At 46.7% G+C, this 26,295-nt stretch overlaps 1 long non-coding RNA gene across 1 annotated transcript; it reads right to left on the reverse strand.

Moving 5' to 3' along the window:
* Positions 1-1,837: 1,837 nt before the first annotated feature.
* LOC133272102 (uncharacterized) lies at positions 1,838-25,376 on the reverse strand. Its single transcript, XR_009744350.1, has 5 exons — positions 25,069-25,376; positions 18,916-19,681; positions 3,053-3,361; positions 2,697-2,952; positions 1,838-2,512 (listed from the first exon to the last, which is right to left on the reverse strand). It is a non-coding gene; the product is annotated as an uncharacterized LOC133272102 (long non-coding RNA).
* Positions 25,377-26,295: the final 919 nt, after the last annotated feature.

Below are 26,295 nucleotides of genomic sequence, written 5' to 3' on the forward strand. Positions count from 1 at the left end.
AAGACAACACACAGATGTCCCAGATGTTCTTACCAGGCAGAAAGAATCAGCAGACTCACTGCAGAGCATTAGACACCTTGGGAGAGAAGTCATGTACTGCTAGTTTAAGGATTTAACATCCGAAAATGGGATTGCCAACCAGGAAGGTAGGAGCTGCCATCCTAGGTAAGAGAGATGAGGGATGGGGAGGATGCACTTCAAAAGTGAGTCACTGCTAAAGAAAGCAGCATGGGAAGAAGTCACAAAGAAGTTTGGTGTGACCAAAGTGATGGGCTTTGACCCCAGCACTGCCAGCAGCATCATTTTCAAACAGCTTTGTGTATTTTATTCCTCTGATATGGGCTCCTGACAGGTGGTGTTCCCAGGGAGCTGATGCAGTCTGCAGAGCAAACAGCCAACTTGCAAGGGACTGAAATTACCCTGTAGCCTTTTCAGTGGGCAATGGCTTCATCTTTCCCAGTGTCACTGAGAGTGGAAGCCAGGGGCAGAAGGGACCTGAGCAAACCTATTTCTTCCCTTAACAAAGTAAATCCATCACATGTCTGCAGCAAACTGTGCTGTTAGGCCAAAACCTTCCCCGGGAGCACAAAACCCATCCCAGCCAGACCGACTCCTGCCGTGTTGGCAGGACTTTGAGCCTGCCCCTCTTCACCTCTTCCTCATCTAGTCCTCTCCTTCCCCATCCTTGCTAGGAAGCCAGCTTGGCTCCTTGCCATGCTTTACCTGCATTCCCAGTGCAGGAGGGGAGCTGACTCCAGGCAGGAGCTGCTGTGATGAGCTGAGTGCTCGTTTGCATCTCCGTGCAGGTAAGGATTTTCTCAGAGCAGCATTAAACACAGCAGCAGGTGTGTACCAAACAACTTTCAGTTCTTATGCCTAGAGGCTTAAGGAGCCTCTTGTTTCCTCTGTAAATAACCAGGGGGAGTTTGATGAGGTCTCACCAGGCTCTTCATGGTAGCAGCTTGAACTGCTCGTGCATTTCCACCCCAGAGCACTTGGGCCATGGGGAGCAAAGAGCAGGAGGGCTCAGAGGCATCATGTAGCACCACGGCATTTGGAAAGACAAAGCCAGGTTTCCTGTTGCAGTGGCACGTTCAGAAAGTGTTTGACTTATGGGAAGAAGGAGAGACCTATCCTCTCTACCCTCCGTAGCCACCCAGCTGGGCTGTGAGGCTGGGCTGTGACTTGTTGTGAGGTACCAAGTACCTGTGGATGGAGGGAGGCCAGGGACGATGAGCCTGACAGCAGAGGACCAGCTGCCACATGTGTGCTTGGGTAGCCCACCACGGTTTGCTGGTCAGAGGAAGCAGACCCATTGCACTCATTGGAGTTAAGTCCAGAAGAGGCCATGAACATGCTTCGAGAGCTGGAGCACCTCTCCTATGGAGACAGGCTGAGAGAGCTGGGGTTGTTCAGCCTGGAGAACAAAAGACCCTGGGAAGACCTTAGAGCAACTTCCAGTGCCTAAAGGGGTCACAAGAAATCTGAAAAGGGACTTTTTACAAGGGCCTGTAGGGACAGGACAAGAGGAAATGGCCTTAAACTGACCAAGGGGAGATTTAGATTAGACATAAGGATGAAGTTCTTTACTGTAAGGGTGCTGAGGCAGTGTCACGGATTGCCCAGAGAAGCTGTGGCTGCCCCATCCTGGCAGTGTTCAAGGCCAGGTTGGATGGGGCTTGGAGCAAGCTGCTCTAGTGGAAGGTGTCCCTGCCCGCGGCAGGGGGCTGGAACTGGATGAGCTTTAAGGTCTCTTCTAACCCAAACCATTCTGTGACTCTATGCTTGCAAAGGCAATGGGATGAACACTCTGCTCACCAGTTTGGGTTATGCTGCTGCCACCAACATGAGCCCACACCCCTGCCCATGCCACCCTCTGTGCCTCACTCACCTCATTTCCCGGACCCTTGCAGAAGTTGTGGGGAAGAGAGCACTGGACTGTCCAAAGCAATCCGCTCACAGCTCCCTCCTTGGCTCACATGTCCCTGTGCAGATCAGCCGTCGCATTTACACAGGACATTTGTCAGTACTGCTCCACCAGCTCATCTGTGCTCAGCTCACCCAGCAATCCTCTTCATGGCCCTGTGCAACCAATGATGGTGAAAACTCAAATCAGTGATGCATAGGAACAACTGAAACTGGCTTCCTGTTCATTCATGACCCCCAAAGCCCTCTCCCCCTCCTCTCTGTTTTCAGAAAGGGAACGTTTTAAAGACTAATTCTCTTAGGAGGAGCTCTGAGCAGGAAAAGGGAACAGTTCATACTCATAAGAACTTCTCTGTCTTGGCTGCTGCTCACTCGTCAATCAAATGGACATCCGTGGGCACTCGAAAACAGCTCTGAGATATCTGAGAATGCTGAATGTCAGTGAATTGATGCTGGTCAGCTTGATGGCCAAGTGTACTGGAAAAAGAGCATCAGCACGTGTTTTGGCTTTTAGGTGTTCACTTCATGTTTGTAGATGCTTTGACATTTAAAGCAGGTTTTCCACTGGCTACATGGAGCTTATTTCCTCCTTGTCAAATTAAATAAAAAAGAGAAAAAGCCCTTTTAACTTTAAAGAAAACAAGGTTTACCTTTTCCACCCTGCCAAGAAATCAGATATAAATGACTTGAGATGCAGCCTGGCTGCCAGTTGAGGCTGTCAGCAGCCACTTGCAGAAGAATATTGCCTTGGTTCATAGGTATCATGTCACTTGTCTTAAACATCCTCTGCTTTACTGGCACTGCTACGCTTCTGTGAGTGGCAGAGTAACGTGTGCAGGACTTTGTGTAGGTGCTGGTCTAAAAGCAGTTTAACAGAGTGCGAGCTCTTCCCCTGCTGCTGCTCCTTGGGCAATACCAGAACCTGCTGTTGGCAGTGGAGCAGCTCATTTCCTCTTCAGAAGCCCATATTTTAGGAGTCCCAAAATGCAGGGGATTGATGAGAGAAGCTGGGGATGTCAATTCAATCTCAAGAGTCTGTGAGGAAGAGAGATGTCAGAGAAGTCCATGAGAAACCATCATGTTAGAAGGGATGTGGTACTGATGCCAAATCTGTGTTTGCGTGCACCAAACTGCTCCTCTGAATCCAAAACCATGATGGCACAGGAGAGTTTGGGTTTATACCACAGCACACACAGTTTCCCGAGTGATTGAGTATTTCCTGGTTGCAATTTGTCTTCTTGCTAAAGGGAAGTTATTTCTAGATAACCTATGGAATTAGTTATTGTCCTGTTGCTGCTCCGAAATAAAACCTTTGTGAAGTAAGCAACAGTCCTGAGCTCTGGGAGCCAGGAGCAGAAATCAAAGTGAAACAGCATCAAGAACAGTTCTCAGTTCTTTAAAGCACTAATGTTGCTCCCTGGGGAAGAGTATTCATCTGTAATGAAAACCATATTGCTTACACTTTTATGGCTGCACAGCTCAGTCTTCTGTGAGACTGACTCACCTCTGACGCCTCCACGATGGGAGAGAGTAGAAATACTTTTCTCCCCAGCATGAGGGTTCACCCCAGGCATTCCCAAAGCAGCAGGTTATTTTTTGTGCTACTGGTCAGGATTTGCCTCTGAGATCAAGGCCACAGCAGAGGAATGAAGCCCTGAGCAAGTTAAAGAGCTCCACAGCATATCTGAACAAGCTCTACTGTTTTATACCTCCTGCATTGAGACATCAAGGGGAGCACATGGAGACTTCATGGTCCTTAGACCACAGGTACTACCACGAATCTCAAGGATTCTTCAGGGAACAGAAGGAAATCCCCTCTAACTGTGTTGTGACACTGTCACAGCCTCCTGCCCACACAAATACTGTTCCTTTTATGAAAAGGAAACCTTTTCTTGTTCAGCAAGAAAATCCTTTGGCTGCAGCATCCAAAGAGCAGGTTCTAAACACTGGTGGTGTAAGGCTGGAGCTTGATCCAGCAGCGTTTCTACAGTACCAGACATGGACACCAGCAGCTGAGGAGTACCACCATATCTTGGACACAAATGCAGAACCATCAAACCCCAGCACGTTGGTTTCTCTTACACCTCCTCCCTCTTCCTGTACACTCTATTCCATAACGTAAGACCAGAAGAGTTGGAGGATGACCCTTCCTTCACCAGTCTCATTTTGAAAACCAATCTGTACCACTAACATGTGCACTGATGATGCAAGTGAGAAGTTGCCATTTTGAGCAACCTACATGTTTTGCTAGAAAACCCAGCAAATTTCCAAACTCTGTCCTGGAGACTCTTGTGCAGCCATTAATAAACCAGGCAAAGCCTTTTTCTTACACTGTCTGAAGCCTCCAGGGCTATGTGAACATATAAAAAGTGACCTGTTAGCAAAACACTGTTCCATTCACACATGAACGGCCAGGCTAGGAGCAGGAATACTCCCACACTGTGATCCAGCAGTATTTTCATAGAATCATAGAATGGTTTGGATTGGAAAGGACCTTAAGATCATCTAGTTCCAACCTCCCTTCCATGGGCAGGGACACCTCACACTTGACCATCTCACCCAAGGCTCTGTCCAGCCTGGCCTTGAACACTGCTAGGGATGGAGCATTCACAGCTTCCTTGGGCAACCCATTCCAGTGCCTCACCACCCTCACAGGAAAGAATTTCCTCCTTATATCCAATCTAAACTTCCCCTGTTTAAGTTTGAACCCCAACCATCCCATTCCAACTGTATGAAGATTTTAGTGAGGGATGGGCTTCTGTGCCACCACCAACCTAAATTCTGTGCTGAAAACTTCCACCCAAGCAGGGAACTGCAAATGAGCTATGGGAAGGTGGTGATTTTTGAAGCAGGGTGTTGTACCCGCGTCAGGGACAGGCTGTTCCTAAGGCAGCCAACCTGTCTGGTTGTCATAGCCAGGCATCCTGTCTCTGACAGCAGCCCATAACAGATGCTTAGGGAAGATATAAATGCCAGGAAAGCCTGTAGTGAGACTTCCCTAGAAATACCAGAGACTTCCTGGACCAAAAATACTATCTCCATATTCAATAGCTCTCAGCAGATTTTTCATTCACCACTGTGTGCAAGAAAAATCGCGTGGAAAAGCATCTTCTATTGTTCTAAAAACTGCTACCTGACATTTTAATCTGATTCTCCCCAGTATAATAGCTGCTACCTCATCACTGTCTCTGTGACAGGACCTGGAACCCCATCCTAGCTGGTTGGACCTTGTACTTGGCCCTTTGTACAGAAGCTGCTCTGAGCACTCTCCTTACCTTCACCAGTTCTGCTATAAGCCACCAAGTGACCCACCAAAACCTTCAAACAGCCAAGAGCCATGTTGTGTATCTCAGCAGCGAGGGGATAGATGGCTCCAGGAATCACTCAGGTCCAAGATGACAGAGGCTCCCCAGGGCTCCTTCAGTCGTGTTATGAGCCAGAATGGCCCTCACGAGCCCCCTTACAAGAAAATTTGACTTAAATATAGAAGGTGGCAAGAAGATGGACCAGGAGAAATGCTTCTTTGTCCTTTTGTGTTCTCAAATCTGGTAGACTGTGGAAGAGACCCCCCAAGAAAGTCAAGGCAGGACCATAGCTAGTAATGTCTTGCGACAAGTGCATAAAGCAGGAAGGAATACACTATAGATCAGTGCTTCTCAAACCGGTTTTTGCCAAGGCTGTGCAGAGTAAATTCTGTGTTAGCACATCCACTACTGAACACTGAGAATTATTGTCTATGATAACTGCAAATGAGGTCTCTGATAGTGACGCTCATGAAGGTCAAGCTCTGAAAAGACCTACCAATTTTCTACCATTATGACTGAGATAGTCAGATCAAGTCAGCAATGTCTCAAATTACAGCTGCCCCAAGCATCCCCCACAAGAGAAGAGCCCTGCCTGATGAAACCACGGCAATAAGTGATTCAGATGCAGGTAACCTTCATTTCTTCTGACTTTGGTCAGGCCTTAAAAACACTGAGTCAGGTTTCAAATCAGCATAACCTTTTGCCGTCTTTTTTTAGTGAGTGAAGATACAATCACCCAGCAGAATGATGACACAGAAATCTGCAGCAGAGGATCAAATGTGCAATAATAAATCGATACTGCAGCCACCTCCTACCATTGATAGTGCTTAGTCATTTCTCCTTTCACCTCCCGTGTGCAGCCCTACCTCTGCTACCCCTTCCACTGCTCCTTACCCTGGGACATCCCTAACATGGTCTCAAATCTGGCTGTGCTCTAAGGGAACTGCAGGAACAGGGCACAGTGTGTGAGCTCTATGTGCAGGTGTTATTTTAAACCATCGTGCAAAAGGACGCAGTTCCCATCAGCCAGGACATGTCTGAGCTTCTGTGAGACAAGGCTTTGCACTTCAACAGGCAGAAAACGTAGCATATTGCTGTCGCTGTGACAATACCCATGTGCGGTGGATGCTGCAGCACATTACATTATGGGTTAAATAAGCACACAGCTATAACACAAATCAAAGTAGCCCAGAGCAGATGTTATTTAGATGGTGGACATTTTCTTAAATTAAATGTTTTCTTTCCCATATTGCTATGAGGAAGCAGAGCATGTCAAGTCAATCTCAGCTCACCAGAGACTGACTTAGCTGCTCTCTCTCACAATCTGCATGGCTGCAGGACACATCACCAGCTGAATCATCTAGACTCAGAAGAACAGGGCTTATGCTTGTATTAGTTTGAAGGATCTGACCTGCTCCCCATGCCTGTACTGTTGTGGCAGTAGACAAAGTTGGGGCACCCACAGGGTTGAGCTTTATGGACGGGGAGGAAAAGAGCAAGAGAAGTGAAGGTTCAACAGGCACAGAAGATATAATGCAGAGAACAAGTCATGGATCCGTTGGCTGTGCTCCTTTCCAGCCCCAGGGAAAATCATATTGCGAATCTCCAGCAAGTGGTGGCGTTCATCTCATGGCACCGTACTGCTTGGCTCTCTGCCTGAGGTGTGATTCCCCTCTTGCCTCTGGAGCACAGCTTGCAGAAGGGACCAAGACCAAGTTTTGTCTACACAGACCTAGAAGCTTCCTGAGCAGCCAAGGATGGACTCTGAGGGTGAGTGGCTCTGGCTGAGCTGCTGTTGCATGGGGCTGTAAAAGCAAGGATTCTGTTCCTTGCAAGGAGAGAGAGAGGACATATGTTCCCTCTCTGGAGGCATCTGGAGGTTTGTTAGTAAGCCAGCCCTTGCCTTTTGGTTGTTCTGCCCCCTTAGCCTTCAAGCCTAGCCAGGCATCCCGAGTCTCTACCAGACACAAGCAAATTTAAATTAGATTGCAATTAAACTTGCTGTTTAAACAAAACCTGATGTTAATGGAATAGAATCTGTTTTCTCTTTATCCCTGCTCTAAACCAACCCACTGAAAGAAATCGAGGGAGCAAACCACATCAAGAACAGAATATAGCTGGGCACATATCCTGGAGAATCAAGCTGCACCTCAGCCCAGGAAATCAAACATGATTAAGCAGCTGAGATGAATCCCCCAACGATATGCATGCCGTGTTGTCAGTGGAGGATGAGGAGCTGGAGATCTTATTCACAGGCTGGCTGATTCTAGCATTACTGCGGGTGCATTTCCTAACAGCCGGCAATCCGGGTTTCTGACTCCACAGCAGGTGGTACAGAGCATCACATGCTCTGCTAACTGTGCTCGGCGCTCATGGGCTGATCCACACCTGGAGCAGGACTGGTGCTTCCCCTGTCCTCTATCGCAGCAACCCACCTGTGAACTCCCATTTCATTTCAGCATCAAGCGTTTGTGTTCATGGGAGATGTCAAACCCCCACATGGCTCCTTACCTTTAGCACATGCCTTGTTCTTGCTTTGCACGTATCAGATGAGACCATCTATAATTCTCCCTGCAAAGATCACTTTGTTGCACAGGCACTGCCTGAAGCCCAGGCAGGAAGGTGGATGTTATACCATTAAGGAAGAGAAATTCTTTTCCACAAGGAAAAGCATTGGGCTCAAGACCTTACAGCCCTTATACTTACTTCCCTGAGCTCTCAGATGGCACTGGCTTCCTGTCACAGCATTACTGGTCTCTCACCAGCTCTGCTCTCCTTCTGAGATACTTTCATGATATCTCTACCCAGCCATCTTATCTCAAATGGCATCCAAAAGCTCTTTCCCTTTCCCTTCCCCTTCCTCTTCCCTTTTATCTTCCCCTTCTCCATCCTCTCTTCATGTCCAACACTGCCTGCTCTCTAGCTTAGCATGGGGATTTTCACTATGCCATATAATACGTAACATGCCTTTGCAGCATGTGAAATCCCAAAGGCACCTCTGGTGCCACAGTTATGCAAGCAGGTGCCCGGGATAAGGCACCAAGAGGCACACAAGTCAATCACCCACGCGTGTGTATGCTTTGGTTTGCATCTTTGTTTCATATTTTACAGGGAAAAAGGCTCCCCTTGCTAACAGTTCTTAAACAGAAGCCTAAATCACAGCCTCAGCCTGTCTCCTTTATGCCAGCACAGGCACTAGGTCCTCAGCCTTGTCCTGCCAGTAACGGCCCACAAACCCCTGCTGAAACAGGTTGGAGAACTTTAGGAGCTAAATCCTCCTCCCGGGTTATAAACAAGTTTCACAGGACGGCTCAGAGCCTCAGCAGCTGGAACAGTGATACGCTGCCATGTGTGGCACATGAAGCGCTAACACGTGTCCATAATGGATTTGCTGGGATGTGTTTCATGTTTCCTCCACCTGTTGCCCCTATTGTGGAGTCTTCCCTTCCCTGCGGTTTTGTCTTCATAACTCAAGATGCCTGTTTGTGGGGAAGCAGAGCTCAGTTGACCTTACTCTTTGCCTTGTCTCATCCTGAGAGGAGAGCTCAGCAATTCCCAGGAGCAGGATGCATGGTCTGGGGAGAAGGAAAACAGCCACAGCCTCTTCCAAGGCTGTTAAGCTAATCAGATGATTGATAACTTGCTGTTTGCACCCTTAAAAGATACCCAGTTCCACCCTCCCTGCCATAAGAATTTCTTCCTTATATCCAATCTAAACTTCCCCTGTTTAAGTTTGAACCCCTTACCCCTTGTCCTATCACTACAGTCCCTAATGAAGAGTCCCTCCCCAGCATCCCTATAGGCCCCCTTCAGATACTGGAAGGCTGCTATGAGGTCTCCACGCAGCCTTCTCTTCTCCAGGCTGAACAGCCCCAACTTTCTCAGCCTGTCTTCATACGGGAGGTGCTCCAGTCCCCTGATCATCCTCGTGGCCTCCTCTGGACTTGTTCCAACAGTTCCATGTTCTTTTTGTGTCTTCGGAAAGCCTTGGTTTAACCGGCTGGAGGAGACCCCACCACCGGTCCCTTTGTGCGAGGAGGGAGGCCAGGCTCAGGCCGCCGCACTCGTCACCAGAGGAGGAGGAAGCTGCTTTGGGCAGGCAGCGGCAGGGGGGCTCCGTCAGCCGGGCGTGCACACGGGGCTCGGGGACCAGCACAGCGCCAGCGGCACCGCGGCTGCTCCGGGAGGGCACCGCTGCATCACAGCCTCGAGAGCAGCCACCCCGGTGGTCGCGGTGGTCTGTGCGACGTGGCGCTTGCCACATGGACTGAGGGGGGCTTGAGGAACCCGCCTCCCTCTCCCCGCGGCTCAGCACCCCCTTGGCAGCTCGGTCCCTTCCCCTTTGTTTCCCCCATCCCAAATCACTTCCTCTGCAGGCAGTGGTGGGGCCGTGCTCTGGAGATGACCCAGGTTTCTGCACACAAAAATCCATCCAAACCCAAACCACAGCCTGGGTATTTTTTTTTAGCAGGGCTATTTTCAACCCTAACAGCGCAACAGGAGGTGAAATGACACGTTGCGGCGGAGCTGCTGTGACTGAAAGCGGGAAATGCTCTTCCTCCCATCCCTGCTTGTCCCTGTCACTATCTCAGCTCTGGGAGAAGTTTCTATTGCCTCTTTTGTGCTGGTTTTGGGGCTTGTGAGACCTGCTTCAGCTCATTAACCCCGCAAAAAATGAGCTCGTTTGGCTTTTAGGTGATTTCTTTCACGCTGAGGACACACTTTGTAACATGCTAAAAAACCCTCCAGTGATTTCAGTGATTGGAGTCACTGCATAGGCCACCCATGGCTGCCCTGTGCAGCGGCGAGACAGCACACATCAGTGGGGAGGCAGGATGGGAGCAGGGCTTGGGATGAGGAGACCCCCTCAAACCTGCTTCATATCCAAAGGAAATGCTGGCGAACAGCAGCCTGGGTGCACCACCAGCTGTAACGACCCCAAGCCAGCTTGTTTTCTGCAGGAAATAAGGTGTGTTTTGTTCTTAACATCAGAAGAAAACCAGCCAGACTTAGAAGAGCACAGACAACACAGCAAAGCAACCTGATTTCTAAAAAACTACTTAAATTACTGCCTAAATATCCACATTTGGTTGCTGCATGTGGCTGCCCCAGGAATGGAGCAACCACAGCTTCTCTGGGCAACCTGTGCCAGCGCCTCAGCACTCTCACAGGGAAGAACTGTTTCCTAATGTCTAATCTTATTCTATCCTATGTCAACTTAAAGCTATACTCGTTGGTTCCCAGTGCAACAGTGAAATACAGAGCTTTTCAGAAAGGTCAAGGGTGAAGTTCATGACTGACAGTTAAATAAGTGACCAGGCCTGGTGCTCTTCACAGCTTGCTCCAGTAGTGAAAGGGAGCGCTGGGATTCGTGCCCTGGCTGTTCTGCACAGGGGAAGCACCAACTGCCCTGATGTCCCCACTGCAGCTCTGTTGCCCTCAGCTACCCTGTGGCCTAGCTGGGCTGCCACAACAATTATGTCTCCCCATTGTCTGATCATCATTCCAGGTTACCAGCAGGTTACTGGCTACTAGTGGGATGGCCTGGGGCGCAACCACCCCATGGGTACCATGCTGGGATGTTCACCCATACACATTTAATCTGCTGTAGGTGCCTCCAGATGTTTGGGTTCTGGAAAAAAAAAACACCCCAAACTAAAATTAGGTGACCAGGCAAAAGCCCTATGTTCTATGTTGCTATAGATTCTCACTTTGGCTTCTTTTGGGCTCCAGAAGTCCATTTGCCCTTGTCTCCCAAACACCATTATAGAGCTGAAACCTCTGTGCAAAACCCTGGGTTTGGGTTGCTTTAGTCCCATCAATAATCGCTGAATAATGAAAAACTAAACCTGAAGAATGTTGAGTGCTTCCTTCTCTTTCCTCTTCCTCCCAGTGATACGACACATTGCCAAGATCATTAGTAATCATATAACATCTGATTTTCATGTTTGTTGTTGCTGTAATATTTTTGCCTTTAAAAATTACAAAACTTGGCTTTTCAAGAGAGACTGGGGGTGTGTGGGAGAGAAGCATGCATCCTTGCCAGGGCCCCAGGTATACGCTGTGGAGCTGGACTGCTGAAAATCTCCCTCACCCTCAAGGCTCCTGTTGCAGCTACCATAATTTCTGTTTTGCATAGCATCTATTTGGTCATTGGTTATGACCTCCTTAGTCAAGAATGTCTAAGACAGTGGTACTGCTTGCTTTCTTTGCCTCTTGGAAAACTTATTTAGTAATTCAAAGGGCTCTTCTGCATTTGAGATGTATGTACCAAATTTCCCACATAACCCAGACCAGAAAATTTCACCAAGTGGTTAATAACAAAATAAGAAGAGAAGATAGAGAAAGCAAATCGCTGTGACTTTAAGGAACTCCTGATTACTCTTTATTCTGAACACTAGGAGACAGATATCCAAGTGGCTGGACAATGCAGTGGCAGCACTCTTACTTTATTACTGGAGTGGTGCTGAACATGATTTGTTGTCCTGGAGGTGCCTTAATGCAAAACAAGAGTATGTTGAGCATCAGTATATATATACCAGACATCAACAGCAAACACAACTGTCTATGCAGAACCCTGTTAGAATTCTGCACTGGGGTGCTTCCTTGTCAGTCATGCTTTGATCATCCGATGACTCATTATTCATACAATACCAATTGTCTTTAAGCTTTGCCCTAGTCTTTGGTGACCCAATCACTGCCCAGATGTCTTGAAGACAGACTGCATCACAGAAAAGCTGCATAAACACCAAAAAGCCCCCTCAAACAATGATTGAAAGTCATCTAAAAGCCTGATAGAAGGATAGAGCATTCCCAGGCAGGAGAGCAAGCCTTCTCTGGAGGATTACATTAAACCGCTTACTCAGCTATACCAGACTTTGTGGTACAGCACTGTGCTAATCCTCACCCAGCACCTCATGCTATGGGAAGTGATGTGAGTACTCAGTGTGTAATAAAACCTGCAGTCAAACAGCGCTGCCAGTGCATTATGAAGTCCTATTATGGATCAGTCTTACAGCTGCCTTTAATAGAGCTGTTAACTAAGGTGTTTGACTCACATTTGAACAAGCTGTGGTCAGATATCCACAGAAGACCAGCTCAGGAGCTCTTTCTGAAACAGATCCTTCTCTATCTGGGCATGGCCAGCATTCATAGCAGAGCCCCTCTGCTGCTGCCGCTTCTTGGCATGTGACAGTCCAACTATGATGTCCCAAGCAGGGCTTCCCAGGTGATGTAGAGATCCAGTCCCTTTGCATCAGAGTGGGAATGAGTCATTCTGCTCCCCCACCTGAGCTTGAAATCCTCACCCTTCATTTTATTATTCAAAACATTTGCAGTTCTGCAGAGGAGGGTTTGCTGATATTTCAGAAATGAGGAGACAACTGCTTCATGATCTTGTAACTAGGGAGCAAACGAGAGCTCCTTAGAAAATGGGAAAGGATTGTGGGGGAGTTGCACATTTCCCACCCAACTCCTGTGCTTTTTGCATTACAATTCAGTAGCTTAACCAAGGCTTCTACCACAGCTCTTGTGATATAAGGTGTTTTCCGGGAAACACATCTTGGAAATCAGAGCAATCTCTACGACCTTTAGGAGGAGTTAATACCAAAAGTAAAACCACAGGTTTATCATTCATAGGACTGAAAAATGTGGGCATAGGAAGCCTTGAAATTCAGAAACAGGCCACCGATGAACAATAACCCACCTGAAATCTCTGCTTTTTGCTGCTGTCTTTGGAGGGTTTAGCTATCGGCATTTTACTGCTTGTGCTTCAACCCCCAAGCAAGGTGAGTGGTGTTGCAGTGAGTACTAATCAACTTTCCTGCATGCGGCTTTGGGAAGGAAAAATAGAAATGATTGTCCCATATGGAACAAATTAGCACGTACCTCTAAACATATTGTTTCCTGGTCTGTGTACTGTAAGGCCAGGCACAGCCACAAAACTCATGTAGCCATTCTGGCCAAGCTGGTGTTGAGGTATGCAGGAGACAGCAGACCAGAGAGCATGTCCGCTTCTTCTAACACCAGTGCTTTGCCTGAGCAGGAGTCACGGGGCTTTTCTCAGGCAGTAGCATCTCATCCAAGGAAATCCCCTCCAGCTTTGTTTGTATCCTGCTCCTTGCAGCATGCTGGGCTTTGCTTTGCAGTCCCTCCATCAGTTGAAGGGTCAGTTGGACCCAGCTGGTCTCTTTCAGGTGGGCATGAGGCAGAGGAACAAACAAATAAATACGCAGCTGATGTTTTGTGGTAGAGTTCACAGTCTCCTCAGTCTCCTTTCCTCCCCCTGCTCTCAGCATTTTGTATGAACAAAAAGCTGTCAGATATAGGTACTGGAATCTGGTCACTCCATCCAGCACGAATGGCTCTGTTCTGGTTTTATAATGCTGCATTTCACCCACTCAGGGGCTTTGGTAGAACAGGACACCTAAAATACCTTCAGCAACAAAACAAAACCCCCAGCTGTAGACAGTTCTCTATCACGTTCACTATCACTGTTGAGTGTGCTTTTTGCTAGGGAGCTATTTTTCTCTTAAGGGAAATAGAAGCAGCACAAGGTCTGTTAAATAAATCTTTTCTATCCAACTGTTAAATTGTCTGTGATTTGTCATTGTGACAAAGCCACACTGGACTGGTTACAGACTCCATTATAAGGAGACAATTGTCAAGAGTCACCTTGAAAGCAATTAATCTTACCTAAGTCTTTAGTTGTAAATGCATGAAATGATAATATGCTAAGCTTAGGGGTGCTTCATTTGCTGCTGAATACTGGTAATAGGATAGGACTTGTGTCACCTTATTGATCTGTGTTTACACACCACCACTGAGCAGACAAGCTTAAGGAAAGGACCACATTTCCTTTGATAAGAGGTATGCCAACTACTTCCCAATGGCCTGACAAAAGGGAGGAAGGGAATAAACATGCTCCCTTTGAATCAGAGGTCTCCTTTTCATTTAAGTCAGAAGATTTGCAGGCAGTATCCTCCTCTTTGATATACTGCCTCAAGAATACCTGGAGGGAGAGAGCCCATCTGAGCAGAAAAGACTAGGGTGCCATCTTCTCCTTAGCCCTGCCCATACCTAGCCATATTCCTCCAGAAGACAAGTGTATAGGGAATTAAGTACTTTTTTTCTCATAGCATTACTTCTCTAGCAGCTCAGTTTCCTAAACTGATTTGCTTTCCAATGCTAGTGCTGGCTTGAAGGAGGGAGTAAGACCACAGCAGCCCTGACTTACATTTGCATGAAGATGCTGTGATGTTGCATGTCCCATTGCTGTGTCTGTTAAGGCTACGCCCGCTTCAGGTGCCCATATGACCCAGAACAGGGACAAAGAGCTCTTCAGGAGGAAGGACTGCACTGCCTTGCATGCATGGGTGAGCCAAACACTGTAAGCAGCCTGGAAATACAAATCAGAAAGCCATCAGGGCTCTGGCTAGCAAATCCGGAGAGAGCCAGTCATTCACTTCTAACTGAACAGTGGGGGGGACCAGCAGTGTAAGTCTCCATTCATCCACAAACATCCTCTTTCTCCCCTCCTTCTCCCAGGAAAGTAAATGCCACATCTTTTGTACTTCTTAAAATATCCCTTGTTAACATAATGAGGCCATTGACAGTAACCTCAGCTCAGCATCCTACCACGATTCTGACAATTCAGCAGCATCCTCACTGCTCCAAGGAATTGGAAAACACAAGCAGTGCGGAAAACACAAACATCAATGTGCAAAACAAACACATCTAATGTATCAGAGCAGCAACAAAGAGCATCCAGAGACTGCAGGGAAAGCACCTATTTGTTGTGGAGAGCAAACCCAAGGGGCATAATGAGCTGGTGAGGCACAGTTCAGCTTCTGGGGATTCAGAAAGTAATTAAGGAAGGCAGAAGTCAGCAGAACAGCATATTACACCATGACTTTGTTAAAGGCGTCAGCACTCATCCCCTACTGAGAAGTGCTCTCTTTCCCTCCACCCCCCGCACATTTTATTACCAAAACCCAGGGTCATCTCACACAAATGGAGAAGTTAATTTTAAAACCTCAAAATGCAGCTTGGAATCTTAGACTTTCTGTGCGGGAAACGTATAGAGGAAACAAGAGAAAATCAAGTAAGAAGAAGGTTGGTCAGACCGTGACTTGAAATGAAACTACAGCTGCAAAACTTCATGGGTTTTTATGGCTGGGGGAGCCCACAGCAACATTTTGGTCTCCTGACAACACAGGCAGAGGCACGAAACCCACCACCATATGGGTAGATCAGCACATATCTGCCACAGGTTCTACTGAAACCAGGCCTGATACCTGGCGCCAGTGCAGCTCTGACCTCAGTCCAAAACAAGTGTTTGTTTTAAACATGAATCAAAGAAAAGCCTGTCTACAGCTGGTTGTCTCAATACACTGATTGGAATGGGGTATATCTTACACTGAAGAGCATGCAAAGCTAAGGGGTCGTTTTCAGGCTAGTATGGTTGCACAGTTCCACGTTTTAAGGTCCTTGGAGTTTTGGTAGGAGACCTTGCTCTCGCTCATTTGCCTTTCTGTTTTCAGTTATAGCTAAATACCCTGTGTGTGGCCGAAACTGGACAAAAAACAACATTGTTATGAGAAGGAGTGATCTCATGGCATTTCCGAGCAGGCAGGGTACCAGGCACTGCAGCAGTGTGTTGCCATTACTGCAGCAACCGGAATATTAGGAGAGTTTTCCTGAATGACACAATATGGAGAACAGCAGGCTTGCCTATGCTGCTTTGCAAGGCCAGCACCACATGGCCCAATACATCATCCCAGATGAGGCCAGACCCTCTTTGCAAGCTGACTTTTCCAGAAAAGAGGAAAAGATCAAAGCTGTGGGAGTACTTTTAAATACAGAGAGAGCTGCCTTGCTCTGTTCTGCTGCATGAGAGGGACTTTGTTGGAGAATTAATTGCTTTTATGTCAAGAGAGTAACCTTGCAGTGCCTCCACCCCATTCCCAGCCAAGCTGACCTTCATTACACCTTGACTCTTTCAGCCCATCTGCCTATACATTAGGACAGATGGGTTACGCCCTTTCCTTCTCCTGTAATACGCATGAACATCTCCGCAGTGCTGTTGGCACATAAAAGCTTTTGCCCTTTCTGTTTCCCTCCCTAGATAATGAGCCATCTATTAAGGAGGCAGATGCAGTTTTAGCTGGTGATATCTTATGTAATTATGTGGGTGAACAACAGAGACAGAGAGAACAGAACATGGTGGAAACCAAGGAAAGCCAAACAGGCTGAATTGCCAGAGCCTCGTGAGCTGTAATGTCACCAATGCTCTTCCCCTTTCTTATGCCCCTGCCACTGGGGCCTTCAAGACAAGGTTTGTTCCCCACACTCCCAATCAGCCCTTTTCCCACACCTGTAATCTATCAGACTCTTTAAATAAGCCTGGAAGTCCAGCTTTTCCCATCAGTGTCAAGTCCTTACATCAACCAGCTCAGGACAGCTGGACATCAAGTCTTAGCCCTAGCCTCCCAGAGGAACTGGGTTTTGTCTGAGATTTGCGTGTTTTATCAATCCCCCACTCTTATCTGTCAGCCAAATAACCTTTCCACTCACTTGATTTCTTTGGTATAATGTCCACCATGTGTTTGTGTGCTGTTCCTTCGCCTGTGCCTGTATTCACCTGGACTTCCAGATGTTCTCTGGTCAAAACTGGTGCGGCAAGGCTGCCACCCTTACTCAGCCAGGGAATATTGCAGAGGCCCTCTTTGAGCAGAAAAACAGCAATACTGGTACCGAACAGGGAATAAGCGTGGAAGAAACACAAGAAGCTAAAAACATTCTTCAGACTTCGGCGATGTACGGCTAGAACAGTCACAGGGGGATTTGGGTCCCAAACATTGCTTTGCTTCTGTGCAGATCTGTGATTTGTTTTAGATGTGGGTGCAAATCCAGCCCAACTCTCACAGCCTCCTGATCTGAATGATAAGTTTGGCCTTGGGGTGAAAAGAAAGGGTTTTGGGTTAAGTTCCTGCAAACTGCTACTGACCTTACCGTTTTGTTATTTTTACTCTGGTTACTCACCCATCCCTACCCTAAAGCTGACATAAGCTTGGCGCACAGACCTCTCCTGCGGGATCCACTTGTAGCTGCCAGTCCTGCACGCACACACACACATTAAATCTTACCTAATGAATAATTACCAGGGGACTGGGACATTTCATTCTCCTGATAACAGCACACACCTCAGGGAATGAAATAACGTTTTGAGGCTGGACACAAATGGATGTCACGGTTTACATTACGTGATGGTCATTGCAAAGCCCAGACACAACATGAGGAAACAGGTAGGAAAAAAGTGCCCTATGGGCTGGAGTCTGTATATTAACCTGGGAATAGGCAGGGTTTTCTTGGAAGATTTTATAATTCAGAACAGCAGTGCAGGGGTGAGATGAAGTACTGCTGCTTTCACATCACAGATTGGAAATGCATGCATAGATCTGAGAAATGACATGCACAAGATTGCAGAGGAACTTGGTGGCAGAGCCACAGACTCTCCTTTGCACCTATTTCTTGATGCTTTACCTACAGCATCTTCCCTCTTACTAGTGGTGTGTGAACCAAAGAAGGTCAGAGGGGAGCTTTGCTCGCACAGGCATAGCAGGAGCACTAAAGGTCACCGAGGCAACAGAAGCTGGAAATCCTACATGGGACATGACATCTCTGGCCTTGGGGTTACATCTGAGCCTCCCGCCCAAGGAAATAGGTGCTGTCTTGGGATACTCACTCCAGGGAGCTGTTACACTGCCTCCTCTTCCGCAGCAAAAGTAGATACAATATCTGACCTGCCCACTACATAGCCACAGACAGCCCTCACATCAAATGTGGCTGTGTCTCCCTGTTCTCCTCCTTTTCATTTCATGCTGGTGAAAAATACTCTGCTGATTACACTGGAGTCTACTGACCCACACATCGCAGTGATGAAACTTCTCCTTCACCTCACCCAGCCAATGCACGTGCACCAGGATGTCCTGGGAGCAGCTTGAGGGCCGGAGGGGCAGTTTGGTTTCCATTGTTCACTCCCACATCAGCCTCTCGGACAAAGATGCAAAGAAACTGGTGCCAAGTGGAAGAGGTCAGAGATGCCGGCGCACACTTGTCAGACTGGATTTGCAGCGACACTGTGTTTCTAACTCACAGGCCAGCAAACACTCTGCTGCTGCTCCAGGGTTGTGTTTCCTCCTGCCAGATGGACCTAGATCTGTGCTAGATTTGCGTTCACTAACACACTGTAGTCTTTGCTTCTAATTTCTTGCATGGCTGCCTCCTTTGCCCACCACGTTAGAAGGGGATTTGAGTCCAAAATGTGAGAGCATCATGCAGGAGGCAGAATGATACTGGGGAAAATAGCACATGATGCTGTAAATAGAGACTACATGGGAAGGAACATTCAGAAAGGCTGAATTAATACGTTACGGACAACTTTACATTTGAATACAATTTAAATAGGTTCACAGAACACATAAGTGAATATGTTTTCCGATCTCTAAAATGGATAGTCTATAAATAGACCTCTAAGCTATTAAAAGATATTTTAAAAAACCATTAAAGCATTAAAAAGACATAAAATTATATTTATTCCTCAAACTCTCCACAAAAATCACTACAGCCTTTTTTTCTGCCCTTTGAAAAACAATGGGAAACAAACTGTTTTATCTTACTGTACCTGCTGTTAATGCCTTTATGGGGGAAGGTAATTGCTAAGCACATCGTGTTGAACAATTTGTTACTTCATTAGAGGAACATTGTCATTCTTTGGAGATGGCAGAAGAGAATTCCCCTGTATGACCTTTTGGAAAGTGGAATCAGTGACATTACTGAGAAACCAAAGTTGAGAAGCTTAAAAACAGACTTAAGAAGGGTTTCCCATGCCTCCTGAAAAAGACACAACACGCACTTCCACCAGAGCCGAGCTAGCTTATTCCAGCCCTTTTTAGACCATTAATGATTTGTGCCTAACTAGCACAGCATTCACTGATGAAAGCACTGCAGGGCTCCTGTGCACAGCCCTGCTCTCGTCATCACAGCAGTACAGGACATAACACCGTGGGCTGCCTGTACTTGGAGAGATGATCATGAGCTCGATTGTGTGCTACAAACAAAGGGAGAGCCATTATCAGACCCTGTCTTGCCAGGCTGCATGAAAAACCGCCTCTGCAAATTGCATAATGCCCCTGGATGTTCCCAGCAGTGCCATGGCAGGCCCACGGGGCTGGCGCTCGGACAGGGAGGAAGCTGGATCTCCTCCCTCCCACCCTCCCAGCATGGGAAAGCTCAGGAGAGCTGTTGTGTAGGCAAAAAAAAAACCCTCACTTATCTCCTGGGAAAGAGCTGTGCTGCTCTGGAATGACATCTGATGCACAGAGCTGTGGTCATGGATCAGAGGGAGCCTGGCATGGTGGCAAGATGCAGTGCAGAACTTCAGGAAGCATCTAGAAAGGGAAACAGGAGAGATGTCACACTTGTGTGTTTGTCACATCCATGTCCCTCAGCCCACGCTCATCGTGTTCACTGAGACAGTGCACCCCAGTTTTGATCGGTCCCTGTGCATTTTAATAAGAAACTATCTAAAGAACAGGTAAACAGTGCAAATACAAAGCCTGTGTATAAAGAAGACCCCATCTCACAGAGCACAGAAGAGGTGTAGTCTAACAGCACAGCAAAGCTGATGTGGTACCTTGTTCCCTGCTGTTCATGGGTTGGATGAATATCTGTGTCTGCACCAAGGAGGGATGAGAAGCACAGTGCAGCTGGGACAGAGAGAGGGGGCTGCCAGATTGCCTCAGAGGTATTGTCAAAATGCAGTGTGAGGATGAAGACTCCAAGGAGCACAAAATTCCCACCGGAATGGCAAGTGTTGACATTCCCAGACGATGCTGAGTGGGCAAGATTTCACCATGAGCGAATGTGACCGTGATATGCAGTGTGTGTGACCTATGCAGCTTCATTTCAATTGCCTGAGAGTCCATATGCTTGGAATGTCTCCTCCTCCACCTCCTCCTCCTCCTCTGCTGTTACTGGTGGCACCAGGGATTTATAAGGCAGCAGGGAGCATTTCCTAATATCGGTTGGGTGTAACTTTCCAGTATGACTGATGGTGCTATTAACTGTGGCAAAGGGAAGAGCACAAGTGGGCAGGCAAGGAAGAGCGCTTCAAACCCTGGAGATGAATGATAACTGATATTAAATAGTTCTATGTATGCAAAACAAATGTTTGAAGCTGGCAAGGCAATGGGTACAGACATTGCTGGGTTTATTAAAGAAGGGGAAAGCTATTTAGACAAGTGGAGCCTATGTAGTAAAAAAGGTCTATGTAAACAAGACAGAAAGGAGGAGGACACAGTGAAGATAGAGTTGCAGGAGAGTTTTAAACTAAAAACTGGGAGTAAGAGAGGTGTGGAAGAGCACAGTTTGGCTGAGGCTCTCAAATCACTGTGATAATAAAAAAGATAGGACAGAAGGCGATGGAGATAAGTGGAAAACAGAGACCAAACTTGATCAATGAAGCCCAAGTTAACTAAGGTGTGCACATACACACACACAAAACACACAAAAATAAGTAGCTAGCCCATGACCACCTTTAAAACCATTTCTGAACAAATGGCAGTGATCTCAAAGTAAAGGAAGATGAGTTAGAACACTTGGCTTTAAACAGGGATATTGGCAACACAAGTATCTGGTAAACTTTCTAGATAGAACTAATGAGTAAATACTGTTATACCAAGTTTAAACAGTATAAATGTCGGAACAGTTGATGTGAAATAGGGAAAGATAAGTAAGTGACTCAAGTTCTCAGAAGATCTACATAGATTAAATGTACCAAATCACCTTTAAAAAGGGGAACAACGTAAAAGTGAGGAAATTCATTGAAATCAGTAGCTAAAAATAGTAAGCACTTGTAGGTGATATAAGATTGTTTAAAGACACCCTGCAACAGGCTCAGCATCAAACAGAAACCATTCAAAGGGAAAGAAAAAGCAAGTCAATGTGATTAAGCCATGTAACACTTCTGAGATGTACAACTGAATTCTTCAAAGAACAGGGAGTTCAGGAAGGGAAGGGAACAGGAAGTCTGACAAAGTGGATGTGAAACTACAATAAAGTACAATAAAATTAAAAGCAACTTGCTGAAGGCATACATTTAAGTGATAAGACTTTTTCAAGCACAGCAAGAGCAGGAGGCTGCCAGGGGGTTTGTGAGGTCCGTGGATGATCCATATGTAAAATAAGCACTTGAGAGTGACAGGCCAAGTAGAAAATCAAAACAAATGTGTTCTGTTGGTATTTCTGGTGGAACTCTCATGCTGCATTACTCTTTAAGGAGGATCAGTCTTATGGGGCAATATCATGATACCTTCAGCAGGACCAGGCTGAGGCCACTGTGACTTTCTCCCTTCTCCTTGGTCAGGATTTCCTGCCCTATTCCTTGCATCAGTGCTGGTCACTGCCTGATCCCATGGTGAGTCAGCTCAGGCAGTGAAGTCAAACTCAAACAAGTCACCAAGGGCATGGGCAATACTGCACCCTGCCTGGGATGCAGAGGCAGTCTCCAGAGCCAGGGACTCCCTGTGCTGGTGTTGTGAACCACCAACTTTTCCAGGGAGAAGTTTGATAAGGGACTTCGAAGACTGGGCATGCAGAGGGAAAAACCACCAGCTGGAAGCTCAGCCCAGCACACAACAACAAAGAAACATGATGGAGGAGCTGAGAGAGGGGTTGAGACCTGGGACATTAATATAAGTACATTCCCGGGTCTCCTCCTTGCCAGGAAATGGGCAGGTGTTGGAGGAACCCCAGAACTATGCCATAAACGTATCTGGGTTCACTGCTGCACGCAGGAGCCAACAAATCTCACCCACTGAGCACAGAGCCGGCACAGCCCATCAGGCTTCCTCATCACACTGTGCATGGGTACCACTCAGCAGGCAAGGAAGGCGAGTGTGCTGAGGATGTGAATATGACATTTTTTAGTTGTCTGGTTCACAGACAGAGCAGGTGGAGGTTAGTCAGCCCACTGAAGTGATTCATGGAGGCTCGCAAGGGCTGATATCCTTTACCTGATGTAGAACTGACACAAAGCAAAGCATTCACCTTCCATTGAACTCCTATATAAATTAGGATTTACCCACCTCACGAGGTTGCTTCAATTGATATGGTCAAAGCTCGGAGATTCTTAGGTACACACACAAATTGTTTAAGCAGCTTTTAAGCAGTTCTCTTTTAAATGTGAAACAGACACAGTTATATCAAGGTCCTTTCAGTTGGATATGTGACCAAGATGAAAGTGAGTGTCTGGAGCTGATCATCTTCAAAGTGGGAGCACCTGGGGGGGCTGCTCTGTATGGATGCCAAGCACCACACAGGCACTGGAAATTCAAACCATTCCAGCTCGTGATTTGTTACAACCAGCCTTTTCCATCTGAGCTAGATCAGGCTGTGAATCAACATGGCACAGACTTCCTGCGATGGACAAAACCAGGCTGCACTCATTTAAAGTAGTGGCATAGTGAAGTTGTATCCTTTTCATTTCTGAGCACTTCTGCTTATCCAATAATTAAGCAATTTAAAACCTTTCAGTTTTCCCATAAACATCTGCCACAAGCAGTTACATTTAGCCATGTCTTGGCAGGTCTTACTTCCATGAGCAGCTTTTTCACCATCATTTCTAGATTTTTAATGGTAGCTCTCCAAGACTTTATTTGGAACCACATTGTGCTGTCTGAAGGAGAAAGAGAGACACTGTACTTTATCCAGAAAACAAACAGGATTCTCTGAAGCCAAGCACAGCCAGAAATACAAATAGATGACTGTCACAGTATCTGACATGCTAACACTAATTAAAACAAAATTAAGTGAACATAATGAGCCTTTGACGATCACTTCTTTTCCTTAAATTTGGTTATTTGGAATTTCCTAGCCACATGGATCGTCTAAACCTAAAATTCAAGTGGTCCTTTTCTTCTCCAAGTGTCCACATGCTCTGTCTGAGGGCACTAGAGACTTTTCAGGGAGCTGTGGTTGGGAACACTGTCTCCTATCTGTCTCAGCCAAGCTCCTGAGCCATGCTGGTACAGAGGGCAGGCGAGGTCGGTGTTCAGATTCCTCTGAGTGAAGCTGGAAATCTTGGCAAATGCTTTCAATGTGTTGGGTATTTTATTCCTAACATCCTTCCCTGAAACATCACATGGTCCAGTCATGCCATATGGTCTAACAAGCAAGCTTAAGGGTTAGGTTGTTGCTGTTTTTCCTATCAGACCTTAGGTCACCATCCATTAGGCCTTAGGCACTTTGAGGCTCACGCATGTAATTAAATCCAGTTAAACGAAGACTAAAATCCATCTTGTCTTTATACCATCTTGAGTGCTGACCTGAAATAAGTTGATGATGTGTTTGCACTTTTCAGCACTCTGCAGTGGAGGTCAAACACATCCCATTTCTCATGCTGGGATTAATATTGACTACTGGCTAATTGAACCTCTCAGCTTCCATGATACCAATACATCCAACACGCATTTCCAAATGTTTTAGCCATTCTCATGGCTGCCATTATCATGGTCTCTGATCAATCTCATAGTCTTGAATGCATGTACACCTACCACATCTCTGTGACTGACAGGTGCTTCCTTACCAAGAGCAGAAATGGACATTTCCAAAGGAATACATGTCCTACACCATGACAAACACCTTCCAGCTCCCTGGGGTCCTTGGAAGCCAGCACAATCACTGCACCAACTGTTCTTTCCCATTTTCCCTCTAACAAAGACAAGGGGCAAATCCCATTGGCATCTATGAGCATCTTACCACGGGGTTCACAGACCTTCCGCAAACTTGACTCAAACCTGATTGCTCCTGCCAGCCTTCCTGTGTTCCTGGACATTGCAGGGTAACTGCTAAGGACAGAAATAAATCCTTTGTTTACTCTGGTAACTGGAGAGCTGCTTTAACCTCTGGCTAAAAACAGGTGCATTTTCCTACCAGGTTCATGAGTCACTCAGCCCAGGAAAAACGGGTGAACTTGGAAAGCGCTTATTCAACAACAGGAAAGGATGAGTTTTTAACTGAATGGTGGCAAATTTCAGCATCTGGTTTTCCTGGGTGGCTTTTTCATTTTAAAAATCATGTTAAGCCATTGGCTTAACACAGCTCAGGCCTGTTCCTCGTGAATTCCTTTTCTGTGTGGTATTTCAGCATCATACCCACTTTGGGATGGAAAACTCTACTGGTGTTAGACTCCTACAGGAAATAGCAGGTGTAATGTGTGACTACATAAACAGTGCAGGCAATTAGTACCTCTGTAATAGATTTTTTGCTCGATCCAGCATAATCAGACCTTTCAGCACAGGGACTTGAATTTCTTTTTTCCTTTTCTGATGTGAAAACAAAGTGCTCCCTTTCCACAGAGCTGTTTTCAGAGAAAACAGAATTGCCTCTCACAAGCCATCTGGCCAGGAACAGCCAAGGAATTCTGAAGAGGTGACCTTCAAAGGTGACTTCTTTTTGATGGATTAAAAAACCCCAACCTGCAATATCTTTCCGTTCCAATTTTAACACCAGGAATTCAGGTCTCATCACCCTGTTTTTCCACAACTGAAGACCTATGACGACATCCTGAGAAGCTGCTCTGTTCTCCACTGCACAGTTCACTCATGCTCCCACTCAATTAAAATCAGCAGCTCTTGTTGTACACAGAGGAAAAGCCACAGACCCGTGCTCCCAGTCTAGACCAATTTACATGGGTGGCTGCAGAGGACAGAACGTGGGACTGGACCTTCCCTGGTTTGCGCTGTGACTGCAGACTGGAAAAACATATAAAACCCACCTGAATTGTGGTGGTTCTCCAGTGCACCTCCTCTAGCTCCCTGTGGCAACCAAGTGGCCATGAAAGAATCCTGTAGCCTCCCAGTACCACAAAAGTCTGTCTCAGTGGTCACGTACACACAGATTATTAGCACAGAGTCAGCAAGGTCATGGAAACATGGGCAGGTCCCTGCTTGAGATGGGGCCAGGTTAACTGTGCAGTGAAAACGAAGCTGGTTGTTGTGTTAAATCTCTGATGGTTTTGCTAATGCCTCACTAAGTGAAGTGATCGGAAATAAAGAGAAGCCACCTGGTCCTGCATGGCAGGGATGTTCATGTCTATGTCCTTCAAGGAAGATCAGTGCATGAACTGCAAAGAGAAGGCTGGACATTCTTGGCATTGCAAATGAAGCAGAGAATTCTATCTTTGGCGTAATGGAGGAAAACATATATAAATTCCTCTTAACAGAGCTTTACAGAGGAACATGAGCAAAGTATCCTCCCCTTTACAAAAGTCTTTGTTTTATATCGTAAACTAGAAATATTTCCAGTTCTTGCACATTCCTCCCTCTCCCCCTGCCCTGCCCCACTTCAGGTCACTTTGATACCAGCACTACTTACAAAACCAACAGAAAGTCAATTACCCACTACATTGTTGCAGGGTTAATTTTTAACCTCTTCCAGCTGCAGTCAGCTGGCTCGATAACGTGTTCCTCCAGCCAGTGATGAAGGGACAGCTTTCCATTCATGCCATACGTGATTTGGAGGATACTGCATGAAGGAAGAGTCACACAGAGCCACAGAGCATGCTTGCTGCCCCATCCTGGACCCACACCAGGACAAGAGGACTGCAGCAGCCACATGTGCATGGAAGGCTGTGGGGATGGACATAAGAGGGAAGATGAGATGAGTGTGACATGTGTGTCTGAGAAAAATGATGTTACTTTGGGTCACTGTGATTCTTGGAGGTCTACAGGAAGGGTTTCAGTGTCCCAGGCAGTGCTTGTTCACCATGACCAAAGGCAGCATCAACAGGCTTATGGGGAACAGAGCACGGGCCAATATCTGTCATTGAGCTCTCTGGGGGTCACAGACCCCAGACTTGGTAGAGCAGATGCCAGCACACACTATACACTCACTAGTTGCTGTCAGAGGCAGGATTCGCAAAGCATAAAGAAACCCTGGTAGGCCACCTACCCAAATCAGTTGTCACTTGGCTCACACAGGGACCCCCAGCCTCACAGCTGCA

Source organism: Pezoporus flaviventris, unplaced genomic scaffold (assembly GCF_033815535.1).
Source record: "Pezoporus flaviventris isolate CSIRO_AGI_PZ_B2104156 unplaced genomic scaffold, CSIRO_AGI_Pfla_v1 ptg000029l, whole genome shotgun sequence".
Taxonomy (NCBI): Eukaryota; Metazoa; Chordata; class Aves; order Psittaciformes; family Psittacidae; genus Pezoporus; species Pezoporus flaviventris.